Source organism: Anabrus simplex, chromosome 2, assembly GCF_040414725.1.
Source record: "Anabrus simplex isolate iqAnaSimp1 chromosome 2, ASM4041472v1, whole genome shotgun sequence".
Classification (NCBI taxonomy): Eukaryota; Metazoa; Arthropoda; class Insecta; order Orthoptera; family Tettigoniidae; genus Anabrus; species Anabrus simplex.
Window position 1 is genome coordinate 575,583,338 of NC_090266.1, and position 20,728 is coordinate 575,604,065.

The following is a 20,728-nucleotide window of genomic DNA, read 5'->3' on the forward strand; positions in this document are numbered from 1 at the left end:
CCTTCCTGTCTTATTTCCTTATTTATAACTTTCCAGGCAGCTTTACACTTATTTTTAGAGTCTCTTGTATAGTTTTCATTGGTTCTAACTCTTTCTAATTTAATTTTCCTCCTGCATGTTTGCTTGAAGTTGTTATACCTTGCCAGCTTAGGACCAGAATAGCATATCTACAGTAACATTACTTTTCAGGAAACAAGAAAAACTGACAAGTTTAGTATTGATTTGAGTGTACAGTAATTCAGTTAGAACGTAAGTAGCGTATCTACACTTACGCTAATACTACTCTAAAATTTGCTCGTATCCCTTGGCACCTAAGCGACGTATACTTAACTTACGATTTTTAGGCATTAACAACATTTTGTGCATAGTTACGCTAGAGGCTTATTTAGAAAAATATTAAAATTACACTTACAATGTTTTGGCAGTAAATATATTCCATTGTAAATATGAAATACGCCATTTTGGCTATTTTTGTAGATACGCTATTTTGGTCCTAAGCCGGGGATCGATCCTTATCTTCTGAACTACTATTCGGAGATTTCTTATAAGGAGGTATCATTAGTTTTCCTAATGGCTGAAAGATACAGAGTATACCACTTACACCCACGTTTACTTGTTGTATTGTTTGTCTTTTCTACTATCTTACTTCTTTTGAGACTTCTTATATTCAGGCAAGAGCTTATTTTAACTATAAATCTTTCAAATGCTTCTGTAACACTGCTGCAGTTTAAAAATCATTCTGCCAATGTGTTTCTATTAATTTGTACCTCAACTTTGTGGTATTTCCCTCATTTAATGATCTAAAACACTTCATATGATTGGTATTGTATGCTCCCTTACTTAAAAATGGAAATTTAAGCCACATACCTTTATGGTCAGACAACAGAGCCTCTATTAATTTATATTATTTTTATGAACATTTGTGATTGTTGTCTGGACAAGCATTATTCGTAGTAGGCTGTTCATTTATGAGGTAAAAGTTATATGTCCTTAAAGTGTCACGGAAAAATATCTAGAATGTTTATGTTAATAACCCCTATAAAGATAATGTTGAAATTCGTGTATTATTATTCTCCCATCCTTGTGTGAAAAAATTAACATCTGAATTAGGAGCATGATGTGTTTTGTTTGAGTCATCAGCCCATAGACTGGTTTTTATGCTGCTCTCTAGCCACCCTATACTGTGCTAACCTCTTCACTTGTATGTAACTTTTGCATCCTACATCTGCTCTACCTTGGTCTAACCCTACCGTTCTTGCCGCCTACACTTCCTTCAAAAACCAACTGAACAAGTCCTGGGTGTCTTAATATGTGTCCTATCATTCCCTCTCTTCTTCTCGTCAAATTTAGCCAAATCGATCTCTCACCAATTCAATTCAATATCTCTTCATTCGTGATTCAATCTATCCATCTCACCTTCAGCATTCTTCTGTAACACCACATTCTAAAAGCTTCTATTCTCTTTCTTTTTGAGCTAGTTATCATCCATGTTTCACTTCCATACAGTGCCACGCTCCAGATGAAAGTCTTCAGAAACATCTTTCTAATTCCTATATCAGTGTTTAAAGTGAGCAAATTTCTTTTCTTGAGGAAGCTCTTCCTTGCTTGTGCTAGTCTGCATTTTCTGTCTTCCTTACTTCTGCCTTCGTTACCAGTAGTTATTTTACTACCCAATTAACATTATTCATCTACTTCCTTTAAGACTTCATTTCCTAATCTAATATTACTTGCATCTCCTGCCTTCGTTCAACTGCACTCCATTACTTTTGTTTTGGACTTATTAACTTTTCATCATGAACTCCTTACCCAAGACTTCTTCTGCAGTCTCAGATAAAATAACAATATCATCGGCAAATCTCAAGGTTTTGATTTCCTCTCCTTGGATTGTGATTCCCTTTCCAAATTCCTCTTTGATTCCCTTTACTACCTGTTCTTTGTAAACATTGAAAAGGAGGGGGGACAAACTGCAGCCTTGCCTCACTCCTTTCTGGATTGCTGCTTCTTTTTCAAAGCCCTTGATTCTTATCACTGCAGACTGATTTTTATACAGATTGTAGATAATTCTTCGTTTTCGGTATCTGATCCCAATCGCCTTCAGAATCTTAAATAGCTTGGTCCAATCATCATTATGGAATGCTTTTCTAGGTCTACGAATGCCATGTACGTGGGCTTGTCCTTCTTAATTCCATCCTCTAAGACCAGGCGTAAAGTCAGGATTGCTTCACATGTTCCTACATTTCTTCTGAAGCCAAATTGATCTTCTCCCAACTCAGCTTCAACTTGTCTTTCCATTCTTCTGTAAACAATACGTGTTAAAATTTTGCAGGCATGAGATACTAAACTAATGGTGCAGTAATTCTCACACTTGTCAGCACTGGGTTTCTTGGAAATAGATATAACAATATTCTGCCAAAAATCGGATGGCACTTCTCCTGTCTCATACATCTTACACACTAAATGGAATAACCTTGCCATGCTGGTTTTCTCCTAAGGCAGTCAGTAATTCAGAGGAAATGTCATCAATTCCAGGTGCCTTATTCCTATTTAGGTCTCTCACAGCTCTGTCAAACTCTGACCTCAGAACTGTGCCTCCCATTTCATCAGCATCAACAGCTTATTCTTGTTCCAGATCCAAATCATCTATATCTTTACAACTGTTTGATATGTTCCTGCCATCTTTCTGCTTTGCCTTCTTTCCCTAGAAGTTGGTTTCCATCTGAGCTCAATATTCATACACCTAGATTTCCTTTCTCCAAAGGTTTCCTTGAATTTCCTGTATGCAGCATCTACCTTTTCTAGGACCATACAACCTTCGACATCCTTGCACTTCTCCTTCAGCCATTCTCCCTTAGTACCTTGCACTTTCTATCCACTTGATTCTTTAATCACCTGTATTCTTTTCTGCCCTTTTCATTTCTAGCATTCTTGTATTTTCATCATCCATGATCTTTTCTTCTTTCCTAACATTTCTCCAGCAGCTCTACTGACTTCATTTTTCATGACAATCCACTCTTCCTCTATTGTGTTTCCTTCAGCCTTTTCATTTAGTCCTTGTGCAACATGTTCTGTGAAACAATCCCTCACACTCTTTTCTTTTAACTTGTCTAGATCCCATCTCCTTGCATTCCTTCCTTTCATCAGTTTCTTTAACTTCAGATAGCATTTCATGTCCAACACGTGGTCAGAGTCCACGTCTGCTCCTGGGAAAGATTTTGCAATCCAACACCTGGTTTCTGAATCTCTGCCTAATCATAATGAAGTCTATTTGATACCTTCCAGTGTCTCCAGGTCTCGTCCACGTATACAGCCATCGTTTGTGGTGTTTGAACCAAGTATTGGCAAGGACTAAATTATGTTCAGTGCAGAATTCAACCAGGCGACTTCCTCCTTCGTTCCTTTGTCCCAGTCCAAATTCTTCTACTGTATTACCTTCTCTTTCTTGGCCTACCACTGCATTCCAGTCATCCATCACAATTAGATTCTCCTCACCTTTTACGTACTCTATTAAATCTTCTATCCCTTCATATATTCTTTCGATTTCCTCATCATCCGCTGAATTAGTAGGCATATAGACCTGCACTATTGTGGTGGGCATTGGTTTGGTGTCTATCTTGATGACAATAATTATTTCACTATGCTGGTTGTAGCTTACCCGCTGCCCTATTTTCTTATTCATTATTAAACCAACTCCTGCATTTTCCTGTTTGATATAAAGAAATAATTATCAATTTTGTGTTAAGGAGCATGATACCCGATGCCTCAAATGATTGTTCTTCACAAAATGTATCAAGATTTAATGCAGTATGATATACATTGAGTTTGATTTTTAGAAAAATTTTGTCACCTCCATGTACAGTTTTTCTTTTACAGTAACTTGCCAGTGATTCATATCCTGATGGTACATATAAACTGACTTCATCCTCTGCTCTAAGCCAATGTTTATTAACACACAGAACATCATGAGGAAGTCTATCCAAAAAAATGTCTGTCTCATGTAACTTATTTCTTACAGATCATACATTAATATGAAAGATTGAAAGTGATTCCTTTTCGCGACTAAGACTGTCCACATTACTTTCCAATAATTTACTATGATCAGGATCCTGTTACCCCTCTGCTATACTAGAATTATGTTTATTGTCCAAATGATCATGGGCTCCTTGATACGTTTCCTTGAGATGCTAATTGATGAATAATTGTCTACAACCTTGTGTGTTTTTACCTTTCCCTTAAAAAGTGTTACCTGAGAAGTTATCTTTAATTTGATTACCTACCGAGCTCGATAGCTGCAGTCGCTTAAGTGCGGCCAGTATCCAGCATTCGGGAGATAGTGGGTTCGAACCCCACTGTCGGCAGCCCTGAAGATGGTTATTCGTGGTTTCCCATTTTCACACCAGGCAAATGCTGGGTCTGTACCTTAATTAAGGCCACGGCCGCTTCTTTTCCATTCCTAGGCCTTTCCTATCCCATCGTCGCCATAAGACCTAACTATGTCAGTGTGACGTAAGGCAAAAAAAAGTTCAGGAAGTAATGTTTTTAGTCATCTACAGTAAAAAGGGACCCAAATGCACAGTTGGTTGGAATGGATTGTCTTGCCTATGTGCTCCATAATTTTGTTTAATATGCCCTCGAGGTAGGTTTGCTTACTGATATCCATTATGCTGAATATTTGTAATTACTTTGCTATATATACTGTTCGTACTGAGAAGACAGTTTTGTTAATTTGTAGACTATTCATACAAGAAGCTCCTGTATCATTAAAACACTAGGTGGCTTTCATTGTTCCAATGTGTTGAAAGGCTGATTCACATGTTCCCTTCTTTGAAGTCTTATTTCTGTTCTCAGAACCTTCATTGGGGTAATCATATTCATGAGGTAGTTAAGAAAGATTACAGATCTTGTCACATGGTTATGAGAGTATTTAGAAGTTGTAGTAAGGATGCAAAGGAGAGAGCGGATACGTCTCTGGTAAGACTGCAATTATGGTATGGCTCCCTCACCATTGATAGGGAATGCGAGAACTAGAAAAAAATTAAAGGAAAACAGCACGATTTGTTTTGGGTGATTTCCGACAAAGGAGTAGTGTCACCAAAATATAGCAAACTTTGGGCTGGGAAGACTTGGGAGTAAGGAGACGACATGCTCGACTATACAGTGTGTTTTGAGCTGTCGGTGATGAGTTGGCATGGAATGACACATAGAAGAATAAGCTTGAGTAAATGTAGGAAAGATCATAATATGAAGTTAAAGTTGGAATTCAAGAGGAGAGATTGGGGCAAATATTTATTTATAAGACGAGGAGTAACGGATTTGGACAAATTACAAGGGAAATGTTCGACAAATTTCCAAGTTTGTTGAAAATATTTAAGAAAAATCTAGGTAAACAGTTATCAATAAATGTAGATATTACGCCTTCGTAGCGTAATGGTTAGTATTATTAGCTGCCGTCCTCGGAGGCCCGGGTTCGATTCCCGGTACTGCCAGAAATTCAAGGAGGGCTGGTGTGTGGTTCAAATGGTACATGCAGCTCACCTCCAATGGGGGTCTGCCTGAAGAGAGCTGCACCACCTCGGGATGAGGACACGAGTTTACTTTTTAACAATTGGTAGGGAATCTGCCACCTGGACGACTGCCCTAAATGCAGTTCATTGATGACTGATTTGATTGACTCACTATCCCCATTATTACCAAGATATTTTTTTAAAGATGAGATTAGTGAAGTGAGGTTATTGTTTGTGCATTCTCTGATGTCCATCTTTAATGCCAGCATTCTTAAATTAGAGAAGGAATCAAATTGTGTTGCTGAAACTGTCTCTGTTAATCAAATTGTGTTGCTGAAACTGTCTCTGTATTAGAATCTGTAGTGGAAAAACTGCGGGAAAACGGTCTTAATGGGATTCCTGAAAAGAAGAGGAGGGGGGGTGAGGTTGATAATTTTGAGAAGGAAGTCGGAACTCTTTATGCCTCAGCAATAGAGTACCTAAAAATTGGCTGTCTCAGTACCGGTATGAACAATTTCAAGCATTTAAATGGATAAAACTAGGGAACATTCCCACATGGAAAGATGCAGATAAAAGTGTATTATACCTGCAAAATAAGACAGATATCAAAATTGATGATGTACTCTATTCAGTCAGTTTTGTAATTTTCGGATTTTTATGAAAAACAGTTAAGAGAAGCAACAGGAATCAGCAGCTTAATTGTGGTGCAAATATTTGAAAGAGTCGCCAAAATCATCATGCCGTTCAGAACTCTTGAAGTTAGATGAATTTTTCTTTTGTATTCCAAGTCATAATGCAGACAGAATGAATATCTTCATTGCTTTATTTAGAGTGGACCAAGGACAGAAACAGGTACACATTTGCGACTGTGAAAGGTGTACTGTGTTTGCAATATAACTTCAAACATTTCAGTTGCATCCAGTTTCACCACTATTTGTTTGAGAAAAAATACTTTCACAGAAGATTTCATCTTCAGAAAAGTAGGATTGTCACAGGAAAAAGACATTAATGGGAAAGGTGATAGGCCAATCATCTGTGTTGAAACTGAAGCCAATAAAAGTGATTAAGGTGCAGTGATTCCATCAGTAAACTGTGTCCTATTTTTTCAGGTTGGTGGTTCTTTCTTCTTAGGTTGGTGATATGATATCCCTACTCCTACCATTCCTATCTGCCTCTACGATACACACTCCAGTTCCATGAGAAAATTTCTGCATCCATTATATCATTACTCAGCCATGATTCAACTCATATTACAATATCCGGTAAGTATATATCTGTTAAATTACTTAATTCTATTGCTTTCTTTGCAATACTAGTATAGTTCAACACTAACATTTTTGTCATTAATTGCGATTTAAAATAGATTATGCTATCATTGCTTCCCCATAAGGAGAGCTCTAGAATGGGTACACCAACATGGCGGACCGCGCGCTCAACTTGGCGTACTTTCTCTTGCAGCGGAGAGCTGCCATCAGCCATCCATGTATAGAGATCAGTGGTACCACTATGTGAGGAACAGCACCTGTGATTAGTTCCGCTATGTGAGAAACATAATGAGTTTGCGTTACCCATGAGTGGTGCCATTATGTGAGGAACACCAGAGGTCTGCGTTACTTGTGATTAGTACTGCTATATGAGGAACGCCATAGTTCTACTTTACCAACAATTAGTACCATTTTGAGGGGCGGTGACGTGGATTTTGAACCCCCCTTTAGAGAAGCGTCATCCATTAAGGATTTTGCTTTGTTCATTTTATACCGTTGTTTTTAAGTTATTTTATGGGGATTGCGGGTCGGATCCACTGATTGTTTTAAGTTCATACCGGAAATCATTGTTCATCGTTGCCTGTTTGAATTCTAGTCAGTGGATGGATTTTGGAATTATTTCAACTTACAATATTGCGAGTTCGATCCGTTGATTATTTTAAATTCATTCAATCATCCATCATGTTTTGAATTCTTGTCTGTGTATGAATTTTGGAATTTTATCATTACATCTCGTCTCATTTCGTACCATTAAGGACCGGTGTCCTATATTTAAACAACTATCATCATCATTATTTCATGCAAAGGCTGTCTTGCGACAAAGTATAATTTTACATTCATTTTTAGAAAAGAAATAGATATATTTGAGAAATGTACATGGTACTCTAATTGTAACAATGTTTCCTTATAATTATTAATAAACCCCTTAAGTCAATGATTGCAGTTTCCTGTAAAGTTGTCACGGGCAGAGATCTATTTTTCCCAACAATTGGCGGCAAAAACGGGAATTATTCCCCTAGCTCCAATCATCAGATCCACCATGTCGATTTCCTCAGCTAGTATTTATCTCTGTAGTAAGGAATTGTTCGTAAGTAAATATTCTTTTTCTCGAAGTTGATCTGAGGGCTACGACTTGCGGTTTTAAAGCGAGCAGTTGGCTCGATGATGTAACCTCCCTTCTTATATTAGAAGGCAATGATGTCGATCCCTCTGTGACGTTCGTTGTCCGCCAAACACTGAACCTCTTCAAATACGAGCATGGAAACCTCCAATATTTCTCCCCTGCACCAACCCCTTCGCAGTTCTCTCGCCTGTTTCAAAGGCAGGGCTAACAAGATTGGTACAGGGAGACACACAGTCTTCTGCAGATTGTGTTGATGGGGTAATAGTACCACATGGGGAACACTGTATGTACCTAGGTAGTAATATCAGGAATGATGCTCATTGAGGTAATCATGTTAACAAGGTTGTTAAAGGTTATAGATCTCTTCACATGGTTATGAGAGTATTTAGGGGTTGTAGTAAGGATGTAAAGGAGAGGGCACCTCCTTTATAGATCTCTGGTAAGACCGTAGAATATGGCTCCAGTGTACAGTACCCTCGCCCAGAGTACTTCGTACAACTGGGGAAAAAATCAAAGAAAGCAGCACGGTTCTGGGCGATTTCCGACAAAGGAGTAGTGTTACGAAAATGTTGCAAACTTTGGGCTGGGAAAACTTTGGAGTAAGGAGAATAAATGCTCGACTATGTGGTATGTTTCGAGCTGTCAATGGAGAGTTGGCGTGGAATGACAAGTATACGAATAAGATTGAGTGGAGCCTTTAAAAGTAGGAAAGATCATAATATGAAGATAGAGTTGGAATTTAAAGAGGACAAATTGGGTCAAATATGCATTTATAGGGCGAGGAGTAAGGGATTGGAATAAATTATCACGGGAAAATTTCGATAAATTTCCAAGATCTTTGAAAATGTTCAAGAAAAATGCTAGGTAAAAAAATAATTGATAGTTAATTTGTCACTGGGCGACAACCCTAAATGCAGATCATTGATGATGATGATTGAACCATGGTCTTTCAGCGTTCTCACAATTAACGTGCGGACGTTATGATAACGCATATTCCTTAAGAAGTAGTGATGGGCAGTCTGCGACGAGATCTCGAGATTTGTCGAGACTAGCGCAAGCACTATTTCTCGTGAGAAATTTCGAGAGATCTCGAGAGCGTTGTCCCCTCATTGTGTGGCGAGCAGCGTGTCGTAGGCCTATAGGTAGTTGGAGCTGAATGTTGTTTGTGCTGAGTGTGCGAATAGCAAACCACTCGCCTTCTCCATTCCGTAAATGCATGTCAACAAGCGACTGGGGCATTAATTTCTTTAATATCTACCGAGGTCTATTTTGACGCAGTATAACATAATTATAAAGGATACGCATTCCAGCATTGTATGCAGCGGTAAGTACACGAATGAATAGGCTAAGTACAGAAACTGACGGCTACTCTAGGTACACCTACGTGGGTACTAGAGGCGTGAATTATTCAAACTCGAGATGAGGCAAGATGCGCCTTGCCGCATGTGAGACCAACATTACGCACGAGTGGAACGTGTTACCTAAAATGCTTGAGTTTGCTCCTATTCTTTCGACAGGTAGGTGTGCTGCTTGTGTTTACCGACATTTTGGTGACGAACGAAATAATAATTCCGTACCATGTTATAGAGTATTCGCATCATAATTAGGAACTTCGGTATATGACTGTGTAATTGTGTCTAGTTGTACGCGACAACTTGAAGACGATGTCCGAAACGCAACGTAAGTCGTGGATGTAGGTTATTTTTAAGAGATGCCACATAGCACCACAGCCCCCTGTCTCTTTTTGTTCAAAAGAAGAAAAATACGTCAGCAGAATACTTCTAGGATGGTCCGCCATATCATCAATGAAGGGGAAGCGTCACAGAACACCTCCGGCGCGGTCTGCATCACAAGAAGCTACCCTGCCGACAATTCCGAGGTATCCGGTAGGTGTACATCCGATCTACAGTTATTAACACATTATAAGGGTTATTCAGCTAAGATGTCCACCTGAAATAACTCTTGAACCGATTAAGATGCTGACATTCTGTTTCCACTTTCGTTAACGGTATTAAGGAGTTCATAGTTCAACATGCAGTGCTTCCCTAGGATTTTGACCAAATTTATCGTTACACACTTTTCTGTATGATAACTGCGTACACTTGTGGTTAGTGGGACGTCGCACAGCTCGCAGCACAAGCGAATCGGTCTCGAGAGCGTTGCCTATCACCCCTGTCAAAAGAACTGGAGCAAACTCGGGCATTTTAGTTTACACGTTCCATTCATGTGTAATGGTGGTTGCATATGCAGCAAAGCACATCTTTCCCGTCTCAAGTTCGAATAATGCACGCCTCTAGTATCCAAGTGGGTGTACATCCCATCTACAGTTATTCACAAATTATACAGGGTTATTCAGCTAAAATGTCCACCTCAAATAAGTCGTGAACAGTGTAAGATACTGACATTCTGTTTTCACTTTCGTTAATGGTATTATGGGGCTCACAGTTCAACATGCAGTACTTTTCTAGGCTTGCAAGAGTTTGTTAGTGATCGGCAGTCTGAGACGAGGTCTCGAGACTAGCCCAGGCAATATTTCTCGTGAGAAATTTCGAGAGATCTCGAGAGAGTTTTCCCCGCATTTTGTGGCGAGCAGCGGGTCGTAGGTCTACAGGTAGATGGAGCTGAGTGTTGTTTGTGTCGAGTATGCGAATAGCTAACCACGGGCCTTCTACATTCCGTAAATAGGTGTCAACAAGCGTCTAGGGCTTTCATTTTTACGGAGGTCTAATTCGACGCAGTATAACGTAATTATAAAAGATATGCATTCTGGCATTGTATGCAGCGGTAAGAACAGAATGAATCGGCTAAGTACAGAAAATGACGGCTACTTTAGGTACACCTACATGGGTACTATTTTATTCGAACTCGAGACGGAACATGATGCACCTCGCTGCATATGCAACCACCATTACGCATGAGTGGAACGTGTAATCTGAAATGCCTGAGTTTGTTCCAATTTTTCGACAGATAGGTATACATAGTAGTTATCAGACACCGGATTCAATATCATATGACCACAGCTTGTGTTTACCGATATTTTGGTGACGAAGGAAAAAATTCCTCACAATGTTATAGAGCATTCGCGTCATAATGAGATATTTTGGTGTTTGACGGTTTAATATGTAATTGTGTCTAATTGTATGCGAAAACTTTTAGCCGATGTTTGAAACGCAACATAAGTCGTGGATATCGGTTATTTTGAAGAAATGCCACATAGTACAGCGCGCTGTTTTGTTTATTCTAAAGAAGTAAAATACGTCAGCAAAAATACTTCTGGGATGATCCGGCACTTAAAAACACATATCACTGAAGGGAAATCGTTACAGAACCCCTCCGGCCCGGTATACATCACAAGAGGCTACCCTGTCGACAACAGTTGCGAGGTATCCAGATAGCTGAACGTCCTATCTACAGCTATTCACAAATTATAAGGGTTATTCAGCTAAGATGTCCACCTGAAATACAGTAACTCGTGAACCGTTTAAGATACTGACATTTTGTTTTCACTTTCGTTAATGGTATTAAGGGATTCATAGTTCAACATGCAGTACTTTTCCAGGCATTTGACAAAATTTATCAGCTCACACGCTTCCATATGAGAACGTTATTTTACTCAATAGCAGCTTATGGTATACTATCAGGCTTACACTTGTAGTTACTGGGACGTCGCACAGATCACAGCACAGGAGATGAGTCTCGAGATCCGTGACATAAGTCTCGAGCGAGAGCGTTGCCCATCACTATTTGATGGCAATGATGAAAAGGAGCGATGTTCTCCGAAGTGTTATTCGAAGAGTAACGGCCAACCAGGAAACTGAAAGGTACATATTATTGAGAAAGGATCGTATGTTTGAGGCTTATGAAAACTACCATGTGTCAAGGAGCATATTTAATCACCATTACAATTTGTGTCCATAGTGGAAGCAGGAGTTCAATACTCATCTTTGGATTAAGTAATCAGGTGATCATTTCGAGAGCCATTTAGTACTGTGTTATACCGGATGTGATTAACTTTCATTAGTCAAAGTTCAACCAAATCAATCACCATCTGATTATTTTAAATTTGGGTTATTGAACCATCAGGAGTGGACTATTGTAAACAATTAATCTCAATTATTTTATATTGGTATAATTAAATTAATTCAGTTCATTAATCAAATTAGAATTTCTAATCATAGATTATTTCTTCATGTTTTCTAACTAGTGTTGTAATCAATCCAGTTTATTCTGTTTAATACATTTTCATTAATTAAGGTGTCCGGCTCCATGGCTAAACTGTCAAGAGTGCTGGGCTCTGGTTCAGAGGGACCTGGGTTCGATTCCCGGCCGGCTTGGGGATTTTAACTTTCAGTGGTTAATTCCGATGGCTCGGGGGCTGGGTGTGAGTGCCGCCTTCATCATTAGAATTCATCGCAGGTAGGGCCCCCCATCCTCATAGAAACGTAAGTCGTCTATACGGCGTCAACTAGAAAGACCTGCACCAGGCCCATTCGGAGGCCAGACACCATTAATAATAATTAATTAATGCATATTTTATGTTAATTTTTTATGTTGTATTCAGTTTTCAACCAGATTTTATTTTCTTTCATTTTTATTCAACAAATTCCTTTTTTAAGTAAGAATCGGTCTGTTCAAGCCATAGCTACCTTGTAGTGTATTGATCCTTATGTTACCCGAAGATTACGAAGCGACGGACGATCTTCGCCCTGGTATAAGAGTCATGTAAGTTTATCAGCAGCGCCGAAGGCAGAATCCGAAGATAAGAAATCAAGCTCCAATCAAGATAAAAATGGTACAATATGTGCCTTAAAATGTGGTAAGGAATGGGAAAGGTCCACTGCATTACAACAGAGAAATAAGGAGATTAACGTGAAGGTGCAGAATAGAAAGTAATAGAGTTAGGAGTGGTTGTGGAAGTGAGGAGAGACTGAAGGAATGTACTAAGATATTGAATTGAAAACTTCAGCTAAGAATAACATGATGGCAGGCCTATCAATTTTCTGGAGAAAAATGGAAGGGTGTATATAGGTATTTTAAGACTAAAACAGGAAGGAATGAACAATTGAAGTATATGTGTGAGGATTTGTAGAAGATATTAAGATAGTTCGATATAAGGATAATGTCAAGGTACCACGAACCTACTACGCTGGCATAGCAGGGGGATATGCGATACTCCCACGTGGCGTGTCCCAGGTGGCGGATAGGGGGTCCTAACCGGCTTGCCGGCAGACTTGAGGGAAATAAAATACCTCTCGTGGACCAAACGCACAAACTCCTGTGAGTGGGGGCCGCAGACGAAGAATACACCCATGGTATCCCCTGCCTGTCGTGAGAGGCGACCAAGGGACGAATGTCTTAGAACCATGAAACTCCTGATTAGTACCACCACGCGGAGAACACCATGGGTCGCTTTTACTTGCGCGTAGTACCACTATGTTAAGTACCAAATAGTTCTATGATTAGTTGCAAGAGAATGTGTTGCCGGCTTTTACAGTACCTATAATTAGTAGCACTATATGAGAGACACCATGGTTTTGGCTTGCCTATGATTAGTACCCGCTATATGAGGAACACCACAGGATAGCGCGGGTCCCTGTGGTTAGTGCACTTATATGGTGAACACCATAGGTTTGCGTTGCCTGCAAATGGCGCAGCAATGTGCGAAACACCATAGGTCTGTATTCCATGTGCGAATTTCATTATCTGTGAGTAGTATTATAATGTGTGGACTACAGCGAGTCTACACTACTTTTGATTATTACCGCAACATAACATACACCATGGTTCTACTTTCTTAGCGATAAGTACCATTATGAGGGGCCGATGACTTGGATTTTGGACCCTTTCGACTACAAGCATTATCGATTCAGTATCGTGCTATAGAAGTGGTGCCTTGGTCAGTAATACTATCGTTTTACGCCAGCTTCTGTGCATGTGAGACACTGGGTTGGCTCCACTGATTGTTTTAAATTCATATCCATACATCCATTCATTCTTCGTCATCACGTTTTAAATTCTGGTCAGTGGAGGCTTTTGGAGTTTTTATTTGTCATTTCGTACCATTAGGGGCCGATGACCTAGATGTTTGGCCTCTTTAACAACAAGCATCATCATCATCAATGTCAAGGTAGATGAGGTTACAAATACTGGTGCCGTACTGAAATTTACGCATGATTATAAAGATATTTACAAAAAGAAACAAACATTTACAGCTAGCAGTTCAAGACATATGTTCATACCGTCATCTTTGACCTGAACTGTGCTTTGTCAGCTAAGTTAAGAACTCTCTCAGATGTCAACATTCAAAACACATGTTTATTTCACCATCTCTGATACGATCTACGTTCTGTCACCATTCAATATACATGCATTCCTATTCATAACATACCGCTGAGAGTTAGTGGCGTTCTCTTGATCCTCACCCACCTTCCTATACCATATCTTATGACACGTACTGCTCCTTATATCCCGCACAACTTCCCATAGCGCCATCTTAAGGTATGCATCGCCATCTATAACTTCCACCATCTTCCAATACTCTCTCCTTGTACCCGTGGCTTCAACTATACTCCCTCCAACTTTCCATTCCGCCATTTGTACTAGTAGCACCATCCATATCCCCCACTACCTTCTCATCTTAGACTTGTAGCGCACTCTCTTTCCCCTCAACCGACCCCCTGTGGGTGGGGGACGCCGACGAAGAATACATCCACGGTATCCCCTGCCTGTCGTAAGATTAAATGGAGCGATCAATGGATGATTTGTATTAGATTCATGAAACTACTTGTGATTAGTACCATCACACGGGGAACACCATGGGTCGCCTTTACTTGCGAGTAGTGCCACTATGTTAGGTACACAATAGGTTTGTGATTAGTAGCAGCAGAGAGTGGTTCACTGTGGATTTCCAGTACCCGTGATTAGTACCATCGTGAGAAACACCACAGGTCTGGGCGTTGCCTGTGATTAGTGCCCACTAAATGAGGAACACCACGGGAATACCTGCACCCGTGATTAGTGCACCTAAGTGAGGAAAACTATGGGTTTGCTTTGCCTATGAGTGGCGCCATTATGTGAGAAACACCATAGGTCTGCGTTATCTGTGCGACGTACAATACTTGTGAGTAGTACCATAATGTGTGGAACACCACGAGTCTACGCTGATTAGTACCGCAACATGACAAATACCATGGTTCTACTTTACTAGCGATAGGTGACATTATGAGAGACAGCTGACCTGAATTTTAGACCCCTTTAGAGAGCAAGCATCCTCGATTCAGGATTTTGCTTTAGAAGCAGTCCCTTGGTAAATAATAGTATTGTTTATGATAGTTTCTGGGTCGGATCCACTGTTTGTTTTAAATTCATATCCACCCATTCATTCATCATCACATTTTTTATTCTGGTCAGTGGATGATTTTGAACTTTTGAATTGGCATTACATTTTGTACCATTAGGGGGCGATGATCTAGGTGTTAGGCTCCTTTAAACAACAATCATCATCACCTCCCTCAACCTTCCCATTTCCCCCACTCACTACCTCGCATTGCCCACAAAAGAGCTTTAGATCCAACGACAAGGGAATCATAGGATCGGAAGACCGTCATAACCGAGTGGCGCGGTCACTGGTTTCTCATCAAGACAAACATGTTCCGAATGGCGGTCGATGCATGTTGGATTTTTGAAATGTCACGTCTTTGTGGTTGGGTTTCCACGTGAACCTGCAGGTCCGCTGGCCGATATCACGGTATCAACAGCCACAAAGTACTAAAATTTCGCTTATTTTCTTTAAAATCATATAAATGAAAAAATACATGGCGCTACAACCCTGACGTGCCTTGGTCTACCAAGTGACCGCTGCTCATCCTGAAGACCACCAGATTTCGAGGTCACGCGTGGATAGCGCATCAAATTCTCTCAGCCGTTATTCTTGGCTTCTTAGGCCGGGGTCGTTGCCTCAGCGTCAGATAGCTTCTCAATTGTTCTGACGTAGGCTGAGATTGTTTTCACGTAGGTTGAGTGGACCTCGAACCAGCCCTCATATCGAGGTAAAAATCCTTGGCCTGGTCGGAAATCAAATCCGGGGCCTCCCGGTAGAGGGAGGCTCGCTATCCCTGCACCATGGGACCGTCTTAGAGAATCGAAGTTAAACAACATTACCGTTAAGTCGGACACTTTGTAGAATACCAGAACACTAGAATAAAAGAAGCGACAAAACCTCACTAAAGAACAATTTAAAATATAAAAGGAGCAATTAATAAGGTACGGGAACAAAATAAAGAAATGTAAACATAGATAGAGCGTGTCTAGTTCCCTACGGTCTGAAGGCCATCTTCGAATTACAAGATATAGAAATACTGACAAGGAACCTACTTGAGTTGCGGGGTCGGAAATACAATCTCTAGTTAGGACCATTTAAAGTGTCAATACTAACAGTGGTGAAAGCAAAATATTAGCTGCAAATGACTCACTATCTACTGTAACGGTTCAAATCCCGTTACAAATATTTCTCTGTATTATTATTATTTTAATTGTATTATTATTTTATTTGTATTAGTATTATTATTGGGTCTATATTATTATTATTATTATTATTATTATTATTATTATTATTATTACTGTAACTATTATTATTGTTTGATTCACTTCTGTAATCTGATTTCGCTATGTATTAATTATCGCTTGCTTCATTGTAGTTGATTTATTGTGTATATATGTTTGTGTATATTAGCATTAAAATCATGTAGAGTGAGAGTTGCTGCCTAATATGAAATATGGATATGTTTTATGAAACCTTTTGACATTGCAACATATGGTGTAATACTGTTACTTTAACTGTCGAGTCATCGCCCTGTCATTGTATGCATTTAGACTATGAGATAATATTCTGGAAGTTTCTACTTTGCCTTAGGCTATTTCATCACTATACGTAATACTTTGGAGCTGGATGAGAGTGACATCATGTTTTCTTTTACAGATAACGTGGGTGTGACAACTTGTGTCTATATATAGGGCTGTATCCTACAGCAGCTAATCATTTAGTTGAAGGAGAGTGAGGCCACATTTGGTCAGGGAGTGAGTCGGTTGAAGAGACTTGCCATGGAGTTTTGTAGTCAATTGGAAGGAGACGGATGGTGAACAATGAGATAGTCATTTGGAGAGTGAGGCCACAGTTGGTCAGTCAGCCAATTGAAGGTAGAACAGTGATATGGATACGTAATCGTCAGTGACCAAATGGACTATATATTCGGAGTGTGTTTCGTGTACCTTTTCGGTCGGGTTCTTATGTCAATTCGGTGACAGCCGAATATTAAGTCATCGTAATGCATACTAACAGTTATCAGTGAATTACTTGTAAAGTTGATTGTTAATGTGAATATAATTTCAAGCCATGCTGTATCTCGTTTGTGAAACTAAAAGGATACTTCACCAAATTAGGTTTGAGATACCTACAGCTGATACCAACTCAAAGGAATACGTCGTAATAACACTCAAATTGTTGAAGGTACTGTTAAGTGAACCAGTGAGGGATACATTTCTTGTACAACTTTTAAATGTCCGGCCAAGAGGATTTGAAATTTAATGCCTAGAGTTTCTTTCAGTTATAATGACAGAGATTTATATTATCTTTTGAATTATCGCAGCAGGTCTCACGCGTTTAAGTCAACATTTAAAGAATATATTTTCTTTAGTATTAAATACAATTTATTGTTTTATTTCAATGGTAGATTAGATAACCTCAAATTTTAGTGGGGAACCATACTTCAATGTCCTTTTCCCGGAACCTATATGTTATGCTGTCAAAGTAAGCTTGTTACCTCACACCCTAGAGATATTCAAGACTCTTATTGTATTATCGTTACATTTATTTGTAGCTGGCGCCCATGAATAATTGTATGTGTAAGTAATCAGGTAAGTACAAAGTGTGTGTACATAGCCCGACGATAAAATATTTTATTTCATGAATATTTTAAAACTGTTTCACTTTTTATTTAATGAGCTAACCAAAAAGTGTCACCGCAACGTGGGACTCGAATAATTCGGAACTTGTTTTGAATGACAGCATACCCTAGGTGGACTTTATGAAGAATATGCACATCTAAGCCAACGGAATTATAACCGGTAAACGTGAGGAGTGTAATTTTGTGTTACATATTTGTGTTTTGGGGGCACATCAAGGGAGTTGATAAGGGAAATTAGTTTGAGATCGCGTACTACAATTGTATTACTAGTGAAACAAAGATGGACAAGGACGACAATAGAAAGTCGCGTGACGAGGAGGCTATTGCTTCTACGGACATCCAAGGTGAGGTTGAGAATAGGGAGCAGGTGAACACGATGGAAGGTTCTGAGGTAATTCAGGTAAGTTCAGAAATTGAGAGGCACGTTGAAACTCAAAAGTGAGTCGCATGGGGAATGAACCAAGATCTTCTTAATTTGCTGATGTCCAGAAGGCCCGAGGTTTGCGGAAATATATGTAAACAGGTTAACAGCAAAATGGAACAAATAATTAGTAGTAGTAGCGAAAATAATAAAAAACAGATGGAAGTAATGATTGGTAGTAATAATAGAAACTGTAAGAAACAGATTGATACTAGTAACGAAAATTGTAATAAACAGATTAACAATAAAATGGAAGTAATGATTGGTAGTAGTAACGAAAATTTTAATGCTATCATTAGTAAAATAGATACTAAGGTATTAGAGGTAACTGATTAAACATCTATGGTAGAAAGTAAGTCCAATAAAGAGTGTGTTAAAGTTCGAGGTGAAATGGAGCTGAGTGGGAGCAATCTTCATACTCAGACCGATCAAGTCAAGAGAACATGTACAGAGGACAGTAACAACATCGTACAGTTAGGCAATAAGATTTCTAGTAATCGGGAAGAAGTTCATGAGGTGGTCGAGAAACGATTGGACAAAATTTACAATGCAGTTGGGCAAGAGACGAGGGAACAGGTTAGTAGAATCGAACAGACTGAAAGCAAACATGGGGAGGTCACTGAACTACGGAACAAGCAGGAAACGCTATCACAGGAGGCGACGGAGAAAGAAGAAAAAATTACAGGAAGAATTGAGAGTAATGAAGGAGAATGCTGAGAGAGTGGCGGAAGAATGAGTTTTGAATTGCCAGATAGTGCAACGGCAGGAATTTAGAGGTCAGGTGGCGGGAGAGGTGGTAGTAATGAATGGTTTGTTCGGTAGGGACCAAGGTTTACCTGTTTTGTGGAAAAGTTCAGTCTTATGGAACTTGTAAAACTAGTTGAGAAAGATTTGCAAGTAAGTTGAGGATTAATATTATTGAATGGGAATACGTGTTGGAGATCTTGTTGAATGTTATTATCGGTAAAAGTAAGATATGGTTTCAAGTGTACTGAAATAATGTCAAATTTAGGAGAATTTAAAGAGAAGTTCATTGGCAAGTTTTGGGATGAATATGTACAATGTCTCAAGAGAAAGTGCATTATGTTTGATAAAAGTAGAGCAGTATAGAGAGGGGAAAACATGTCAGACAAGTATCAGAGGAAAGGTAGAAATTATGAATAGGAGAAGAATAATAGTAATTTCAATGGTAATAGGGATCAGCATAGTAACCATAGACAATCCGTAGGTGGGAGGCGAGTCAATTTGAGTTATCAGAAAGATAATGATAGGCCGAATATGAATATTATTCAGGAATCGTCATCGAGCCAGAGCACTTTAAACTCTCAGGGGATCGGATGAAGTAGGTCACGTGGACAGGCCGAAGGTAGAAGTTGAATAGGTAAGTAGTGAAAGTAGATTTAAGACTGTTTGTGAACTAAGTAATGTTAAGTAATGACGTAGTCATAGTTAATAAAGTAATTTATGGTAGTAGTAAGTTAGACGTAAGAAGTGATCTATTATGATTTGTAAGTTAATAAGGGCAAAATTGGACGAATTCTGTTCGGGTGACAAGGTGCTACTCAGGGTTCCATTTCCTTCAGCCAAGGCGGGAAATATGTCTAAATTCCTTATTTTGTATCAGGGGTATTTCACGATTGTGAACCGCATAGGGAAGTGTGCATATTCCTTAAAAGATCAGGAAGGGGATATTGTCGGTACTTATAACATCAGAAATTTAAAGAAGTACGTCACGTGAGGTTTGTTGAGATATTAGTAACATGATTGTTTTTTTGTAAGAAGCGGCATACAAAGCGGTAACTTCTATGAATTAGCGTTTGAATCAAATGTCGTATTGGGGCACTGAACTCCAGTATATGGAAAAATAAGTGCTAAATTTTTGTGAATTTTATGAGAAGGAGAGAACGGGACACTAACGGTCATTTATTATGACAATGGGCAAGAAAAGTTCTCTTGTAAGTGATATGTTATAAAATGTATTGATATGTTAGAAAAGAAAAATAATAATTGTTGTATACTCATTTAAAAGTGTTTGTAAGTGTTAGTTTCAGTGTTATATATTAAGTTGTTCATAAATCAATCGATTCCTTGTTCTTCGATTTATTTATGAGGGAGGCGAATTGTAACGGTTCAAATTCCGTTACAAATATTTCTCTGTATTATTATTATTGTATCTAGATTATTATTACTATTGTAACTATTATTCATGTTTGATTAAATTCTGTTATTCGTCGCCATAAGACCTATCTGTGTCGGTGCGACGTAAAGCCCCTAACAAAAAAAAAATTCTGTTATCTGATTTCGTTATGTATTAATTAATTATCGCTTGCTTCATTGTAGTTAATTTATTGTATGTATATATATGTGTGTGTGTATTAGCATTAAATCATGTAGAGTGAGAGTTGCTGCCTAATTTCAGATATGGATATGTTTTATGAAACCTTTTGACATTGCAA

The 20,728-nt window shown here is 39.0% G+C and overlaps 1 long non-coding RNA gene across 2 annotated transcripts in view; it reads left to right on the forward strand.

Annotated features, from left to right (window-relative positions):
- The window catches only part of LOC136862931 (uncharacterized), a 46,146-nt gene extending 25,725 nt beyond the window's left edge, over window positions 1-20,421 (forward strand). For both annotated transcript variants that reach the window (XR_010859095.2, XR_010859096.2), the window contains exons 2-3: window positions 6,611-6,763; window positions 16,867-20,421. This is a non-coding gene — a long non-coding RNA (uncharacterized lncRNA). The remainder of the gene's footprint in view (window positions 1-6,610; window positions 6,764-16,866) is intronic.
- Window positions 20,422-20,728: the final 307 nt, after the last annotated feature.